General features: G+C 51.9%; 1 protein-coding gene across 1 annotated transcript in view; it reads left to right on the top strand.

The window, feature by feature from the left end:
* Positions 1 to 397: 397 nt before the first annotated feature.
* The window catches only part of LOC149337577 (uncharacterized), a 91,630-nt gene continuing 83,787 nt past the window's right edge, over positions 398 to 8,240 (top strand). The window contains exon 1 of the mRNA XM_089554907.1: positions 398 to 501. The gene's annotated coding sequence lies outside the window, so the exon portion shown is untranslated. The remainder of the gene's footprint in view (positions 502 to 8,240) is intronic.

The raw sequence follows: 8,240 nt of genomic DNA, 5'->3' as shown, positions 1-8,240 counted from the left end.
TGCCATACATCTTGGGAATGGCAGGACAAACCGGACGCAAAGTTATTTGTGCCAAACCCGCCACGCTAGCAGTTTGCGGAGGCCCTGACCAGCACAGCCTGGACCGGCAACCCTGGACCATCCAGCTAGTCTACAGTGCTCTAGAATATTCTAGAGAACTGTAGCTAGTCCCCAAGTCAGCTGCCGCCAGCTGACTCTAGGGGCCCCGAAAACGCGTCTCCTGCGAATTAAAAAATAAAACAAAATAAAGGTTTATTTTTTTCTCTCTCTCTCCCTGTCTTCTCTTTTTCACAGCGGTCCTCCTTCTTTTTATCTTCTACATTTTTAGAATAGATATCGCATCATCATCATCGAACAGAACACGCAGAACGTGACAAGAGCGCGAGCGTGAGCTCATTCCACATCGATCGGCTAGTGACCATTTCGAGTCTACTTGCTTCTGTTCGCTGCTTTTAAGTGCTTGGCTCCTATATCATCGCGGTCTGCTGTCTCCGATTGCATGTAAGTGTTGTTGTTTACCTGGTTGTCATGTTTTCGGAGCTGTGCCTTCTAGCGAAGGCCACGGGGGCCGCTTAGAAAGGGCGCAGTGCTCTTGCCGCGATGGATGGATCGATCACTGTATGTTGAAAAATGGTCGGCAGATTGCAGGGCTCGCGCAGGGGTCTTTAACGGGACCGAAATGCGTTGTAGTGGACTCATTTGCTGACTCAGCCTGTTAGAAAAATTCAGGGGGGCACTTTGGCTGTCTAAAGTGCGTAGAGGCGAAAGCGTTTTCCGCATCACTTTGACTGCCTCTGTGGCACTGGTGACGTCACCACTGCATAACTTCACACATAATTAATGACGAAGCCCTAATTAATGACTAATTGCTGGCTAATCACTAATTACTAGTTAACTGCCATTTAATGCCGCTTAAGCTTCGCCTTTAGGAGTGGAACGCAACAGCGTCTTGCAACGCTGCCAGGGAGTCCACAGAACGCCATCGCCCGTTCGGCTCTACGCCTTGCTCGGCGGTAAATTGGTTTGTGCGGAAAGGAAATGTATCGGTCTCGCATATCTCGGTGGGCACCTGAACCTCGCCGTAAGGGAAGGGAGGAAGATTGGGGTGAACGAAGGCACCGTATTCACCAGACGCGCCTTTGTTCATTTCAAACCTTCGAGCTGGCTTGGCGGAGGGGTTAGCGTGATCGCCTCGCACTCCGGAGACCCTGGTTCGATTCCCCAACTCGACTAATTTCCTACTCAGTTTTACTGATTTATCTAGTCCTACTAGAAAGGTTAATTAGCCTAATTGGTTAATTAACTAAACTGAGTCCCATTTACTTGGATCATCACTGTACCATCCATTTAATTGGTCGCATGGTTAATAGCCAAAGTACAATTATCCCCGTTTTAAATTCGCGCGCAGTGACGTCATGACTATTTCGACCAATCTGAAACGCGGACACATTTGCTAACACGTCTTGGTCACGACAGAATTAAAGGCTTTCGCCTTAATAAGACCAACACGCGCTTTCTTGTTCTTCCGCAACATTTTCGTAGACGCGCATTACAACTTACCTGCGGTCGCCTGCGGCCTTCTACGTAACACTGCTCGAGTTGCTTTTGGATAATTTGAGTTCCGTCATCGCAACGTTTGCGACAAATGATACAGCAGTGTCATACGATGACCGCGCTCAGGCTCCAAACTGCACAGCGTTCACTTGCGTGGTCAGTTATCTTGCTAGTGCAGTGCCGTAAAGGCGTTCTGAGAAAGCATCGTGAAAGAATCGTGTGTTGACCGGACCACGGTTCCGACGCAATCTTTTCATTTTGAAGCGAAAAGCTTCGCTACCCGCACCACAGCCGTGCTTCGCGTGAGCCGTCGGAGCCACAGCTGCGCATGCGCAAAACTGAGTGACGTCACACGCGGCACAAATAAAAAAAAGAAAAGAAAAACAGTGCACCAGGAAACATATCTCGGTGGACGCCCGACCCGCAGCAACATAGCGTAACATGTGTAACAGTAATGCAACATGTAAAGTAGTATCCACAGATTACAATGGAGCCGCCGCGGTGGCTCAGTGGTTATGGTGCTCGGCTGCTGATCCGAGAGGCGCGGGTTCAATCCCGGCCGCAGCGGCAGAATTTCTTTGGAGGAGAAATTCTAGAGGCCCGTGTACTGTGCGATGTCAGTGCACGTTAAAGAACCCCAGGCGGTCAAAATTTCCGGAGCCCTCCACTACGGCGTCTCTCATAGCCTTAGTCGCTTTGGGACGTTAAACCCCATAAAACCAAACCAAACCGTAACAGGAGGAAAATAAAAGAAAATTGATTTTAAGGAAAGTAAACTACGCATGTCTCTCTCATATATCGGTGGATACCCGAACTGCGCTGTAAGGGCCTTAAAAGAAATGAAATGAAAATTGGTTTTATGGAAAAGAAATGCCTGTCTCTCATATCTTTGTGTACACCCGAAAGGAATGGACACCGCAGTACATGTCTCTAAAGCAACCTTCTAAGACAGCACCGTATTCACTACACGCGCGTCTCCTCCTCCGCCTCCGTACAAGCAGTGTGTGGACGGCCGAACGCCTCCAGCGTTATCGCGGTGCTCCCAGTGCATTGTGCGCCAAATGCGACATCCATGACGTCAAACCAAGCACAACTGCAGCTTTTCGCTTGTATATCCAGGCTTAACCAGAGCTATGCCACTGCCTAATTTTTTCGTGCAAGTTTCGCGATACTAGGGAGCTTTAGAATAGGGGGCCCCAAGCGTTGGGACCCACCTAAGACGTCTGGGGCGCCGAAATGCGCGTGAGCAGAACGCAAGGCGTGCCTTGCATCAACGTTAGCGGCGAACGCCTCAACGCAACGCTGCTCTATGTTCAGGCAACCTGGAGTCGCCTGTCGAAGCGGGGTAAATTGGTAAACTGGTTTTTGAGAAAAGTAAATAGCGCAGTATCTGTCTCGCACATCTCTGTGGACACCTGAACCGCGCCGTAAGGGAAGGGAGGAAGGTGGGAGTGAAAGAAGAAAGAGAAGAAGAGGTACCGTAGTGGAGGTCTCCGGAATAATTTCAACCACCTGGGGATCTTTGACATACACTGAGATCGCACAGCATACCCGCCGAGGTGGCTCAGTGGTAAGGCACTCGTCTACCGAGCCGGAGTACCCGGGTTCGAACCAGAAGGCAGCGGCCGCGCTTCGATGGAGGCGAAACGCAAGAGGCGCCCGTGTGCTGTGCGATGTCAGTGCACGTTAAGGATTCCCAGGTGGTCGAAATTTTTTCCGGAGACCTCCACTACGGCACCTCTTTCTCTCTTTCTTCTTTCACTCCCACTTTCCTCCTTTCCCTTACGGCGCAATTCAGGTGTCCGTCGACATATGTGAGACAGATACTGCGCCATTTCCTTTCCTCAAAAACCAATTTACCAATTTACACGGGCGCCTGTTGCGTTTCCCCTCCATCTAAACGCGGCCGCCGCGGTCAGGTTCGAACCCGGTTACTCCGGCTCTGTAGACAAGAGGACGCGCCTCAGCAGTCGCGAAGAGCGGACGTGGCTCACATCGGCTCCGCCGAATTTAATGTTCCTTTCCGGAAGCATTTGGCGAAGCACTACAATACCATCTGGTTACACTTCCAGAACAACGAGGAGGCCAACCACCCTTGTTCAGGTGGTGGTGGTGGTGAAAACTTATATTTTGTGAAAAAGAGTTTGGGAGCCACAGAGTGGCCCCGCTGCATGGTCGGCGTCCCTAGTCCGGGACACCGCATGACGAGGCCCCGTCTCTCGCCCGTTTCACCAGAGCCCTTTGGGACTCAAGCGAGGAGCAGTTGAGGAGGGCAGTCTCCCATGCCTCTCTGGAAGGGGTAGGTTAAGGGGGGAGGTGGGGATTTTGAGTACATGCCCACACCATGTGGAAGATATCACAGGTCTCCCCCCAGTGTGGGCATCGCCCATCCGTGTTAGGGACCGTTTTCTAAAATCCTTCGAGAATTTGAAGACTAAGCGGGTCGCGCGAGTTGCAAAGCCTAACAGTTAGGCCACGACTCAGCGGTCCACCGCGGCTCCGCGGGCAAACTCTGCCGCAAACCGTGACGACCCTGATGGGATTCGACCCGGAGGGGATGCAGATCGTCACCGTGCCACAGGCGAGAGCCCCAGTTTTCGACAAGGTTACGGAGGCGATTATCCGTCGCAGGAAAAAAGAGTGGGAACGCGCATCAGCCCGTGACAACCATTCGGCCCGGCCGAAAGGTCGAACGCCAGATGGACGCGTCACGGCGGCAGGGGATACGCGGCTGCAGCAGACGCCCCGCACGCAAGTCAAGCGTTGGAAGCCTCCTCCGCAGCCGCGTTTGGACAAGCAAGATGCTGTGATCATAAACAAACCTAAAGGAACGCTAGATCTCAGCAAATACAGGGGAAGCAGCACGGTCCGAAACGCCTTGCACATTGCAGCTGGCGTCGACAAGGGCTCAACCGAGCTCCGCGTTTGGCCCATATGGGAACAGAACATCATCGTCGTCGAGATGCGAGACGGCCAAATAATCAGAAAGATCCTGGCAATTCAAGAAATTCAGCTTGGGGACAAGGCACACGCAGTGTACTCCTACCTCCGCCCCTCCGACGACTCTTGCAAATGAGTAATACAAGTGGACGGGAGGGTTTGCGACGAAGACATCACGAAAGCGCTTCGCTCCCCGGACGCAGCAGTGGTGAACGTGAGGAAATTAGGTTCCTCCTACGTGGCGGCCATCACGTTTGAAGGAAGAAAGGTTCCGTTTCACGTCTTCTACTACGGTGAAGCGGTTCCTGTACGCCTGTACAAGAAAACAGCGCCAGCCTTCGCACTGTGTGGGAAACTTGGACACCGGGCGGATGTGTGCCCTTGCCCTTCGAAGTCAAGATGCCCGCAGTGCGGTCAGCAAGATGTTCCAGAATCACACGACTGTCAACCCAAGTGCACGCTCTTCGAAGGTCCACATCCCATGGGGTCGAATCAATGCAAGTACAAGTACCGAACATCACAAATAACCAAGCCCAAGACAGGGCAAGTCAACCACCGGTCAAGATCCAGGCTTCGCAACCGGTCCGGCAGCAGGGGCCCATCTGGCAGCGGTTGTTGTTGTTGTTGTTGTTGTTATGACTGAGAGAAGGATGAAAAGGAAATTGCACGGGCCTGCTACTGGCTCTAGACAAGCCACCACCGCTGCCACGTGCAGATAGAGGAGAGGTGAGAGATCAGAGGAAAGAGAAAAAGGCAAGAAAAGACGCGCGTCGCAGCAACAACTGCGTCCGCCGGAGCGGACGCTGCTGAAAAAATCAGATAAGCGGCCGAAGCCGCGCTCGCCGAAGCGAGGACAGACCGACTGACCCTTTTATTGTAAACTCTCAAGAAATGAAATAAAATAAACGAAAATTGCAGAGGAAGCCCGCACCCAACCAGAGGTTATTGCAGGCGATCCAATTAAACATAAAAGAAAAGGGGCCAACGCCCAAGAGAAAATTTAAGAAAAACCAATTACAAGAGAGGAAAAAAAAAGAGGCACAAATGATGGGCGGGGAAAAGTGATTTTTAAAGCAAGATGCCCCTGAAGGATTAAGAAGGACGAAATTAACATGAAACAGGGATGGGTCCAGCGTGCCCAGATTCTTCAGACAGGCTCGCAGGCAACCAGGACAAGGGAAGGTGCGGGGATCTGTAAGAAGGAAGAAGAGACAGGAAAAGAAAGCGAGCGGAAAAAGAAACGAACGAACAGGAGATACTGGGCTTAAGAAAGCAGAAGGGGTACATAAAAAGGGGAAATAGAAAAGAGGATCAAGTAAATGACAAAAAGGCATGTAAAAAGCAAAGAAATAGAACGAGCGAAAAGTTAAACAACATCAAACAAACAATTAAAACATGAAAAATATAACAGCTAGGGAAAAGAAAAAGTAATGGCAAAAAAATAAAAAATATAAATAAACATGAAAAAAACGAAAAGCAAACAAAACAGACTGCGTGTACACGCAAAGCCAGCAAATATCAAGGTCCGCATACCATCCACATGCCCCGTGAGGCAGGCGCAGGGCCACTGCCCACCAATATTGGCCATATGGTGCCCCCGACCACATGAGACATGGGGAGGCACAGAAATGGCAGGGAGGTCTACGAGCCATCAGGGCGGGATTAAAGACGAGATACAGGTGAAAGAAGGGAAGAAACGCGAACAGCAACGCGAATAAGCAACGCACGAGTCCGAGGGGAACCTAACAAAGAGGGGAAGTCATGAGGGGAAAGAAAGTGCGGATAGCCGGGAAGCCGTGCTGCTATGTCTGCGGTGAGAGGACAGGCACGCAGGTAATGAATAACATCCCCCACAGCTGCCCCGCATGGGCAAGAAGGCGAAGGAAGGAGGGCAAAACGATGGAAGTACGAGGGAAAACGACCATGGCCAGTTAGGAGAGGGACAAGAGATCGGGGTGGAGGGAAAGAGAGCGGGAGACGGTTAATAGAGGGGAAAATAACAGCCAGGAGGGTGTCTGAATGTTCCGCGGTCCAGGTGTCTGACCAAAGCCTGAGTATGGTGGTACGCATGCGGGTGCGCACTGACAAGGGCGACAGCCACGACGGCCGCAGGAGGCCACGCGCCGACGCCAGTGAGGCGGCCCAGTCAGCGAGCTCGTTGCCCCAGACACAACAATGGGCGGGGACATGATAGAGGAAGGCAGGACGCTGAAGAGAAATGGCGGCAAGAGTGCGCCTGATGGCGCGGACGCGTAAGTCGTTCGTAGAAAGAGAGTGAAGAGCCTGAAGGAGAGAAAGGCAATCAGAGTAGACAGGTAAGGGTAAAGGAGAGGGGGCGCGCCGGGCGTAACAACCAGGCCCAGTCCCCCAGCAAGAACTCAGCACCACCCGGCTCACGCTCTTCAAGCAATGGACTTGGGACTACCGATAAAGTGTCGCACAACAACGGCAGTCGTCCAGCCGAGAAGACAACAGGACCCCATAACAAGGAGCAGCGCAACGGCAGCAAGGTCAGCTGAGCAGATGTAGCTGCCTCCTCCCCCGAAGCGTTGGCTTACAAACGACTTAAAGCAGAGATTGAACAACTAAAATCACAAAATAGCACATTTAAACAGCAGTTAGGCGTCGCAGTCAATCCAAACAACACCTTACCTCCATCGACGCAACAGGCATGTCCGATGGAAGAGGATAGGACAGAGCTACACCCTCTGTCTCCACACCAGTTAGATGCTAGCACCCCCGAGAGGCAAGCAACTACACCAGACGCACCCCACCAGGCACCACCACCGCAGGCACTAAAGCAGCAATATACAGAGCACCGCCAAACCCAGGAACCCAGGAAGTATGGAAAACAGCCGATGTACACTTTATTTCCAAACCCGGCAAGAAAATCAGCGTCGAAAACCTGCGCCCCTTATCCCACACGTCGTGCGCAGCCAAACTCATGGAAAAGGCAGTCCACACGCGTCTCTCCAATTATCTTGAGGACAATGAGTTACTACCACACACGATGTTTGGATTCCGGGCACAATTGTCCGCCCATGATGTGCTTCTGCAACTCAAACGCGAAGTCATTGATCCCGCATGCAGAAACAGTGACCGAGCGCTTCTAACCCTCGACCTCAAAGGAGCGGTTGACAATGTCAAGCACTCGACGATCCTAAACAACCTCCACAGCACGAACTGTGGCCAGCGAGTTTACTCATACATCTGCGATTTCCTTACGGACGGAACCGTCAACATCAGCACCGGCACAAAACAAACAACTCAAGTGAAGATGGGCACGAGAGGCACTCCGCAAGGGGTAGTACTATCCCCACTTCTCTTCAACATTGCACTCCTAAATCTCCCACCCCTTCTCAATCAGGTACAGGGCATACGCCACGCCCTGTACACTGATGATACAACCACCTGGACAACCACGGGAAGTATGGAAATGATTGAAGAACAACTACAACCAGACGCAAGAACACTTCAAAATTATGCATGGGCGTGTAGACTCACCTGCTCTGCCCCCCGCCGCGGTGTCTCAGTGGTTACGGCGCTCGGCTGCTGACCCGAAAGACACGGGTTCGATCCCGGCCGTGGCGGCTGAATTTCGATGAAGGCGAAATTCTAGAGGCCCGTGTACTGGGCAATGTCAGTGCACGTTAAAGAACCCCAGGTGGTCGAAATTTCCGGAGCCCATCACTACGCAGCCTGAGTTGCTTTGGGACGCTAAACCCCAATAAACCAATAAACCAATC

Source organism: Amblyomma mixtum, chromosome 7, assembly GCF_055824585.1.
Source record: "Amblyomma mixtum isolate Tamu chromosome 7, ASM5582458v1, whole genome shotgun sequence".
NCBI lineage: Eukaryota > Metazoa > Arthropoda > Arachnida > Ixodida > Ixodidae > Amblyomma > Amblyomma mixtum.
This window is presented reverse-complemented; position numbering and strand designations above follow the sequence as displayed.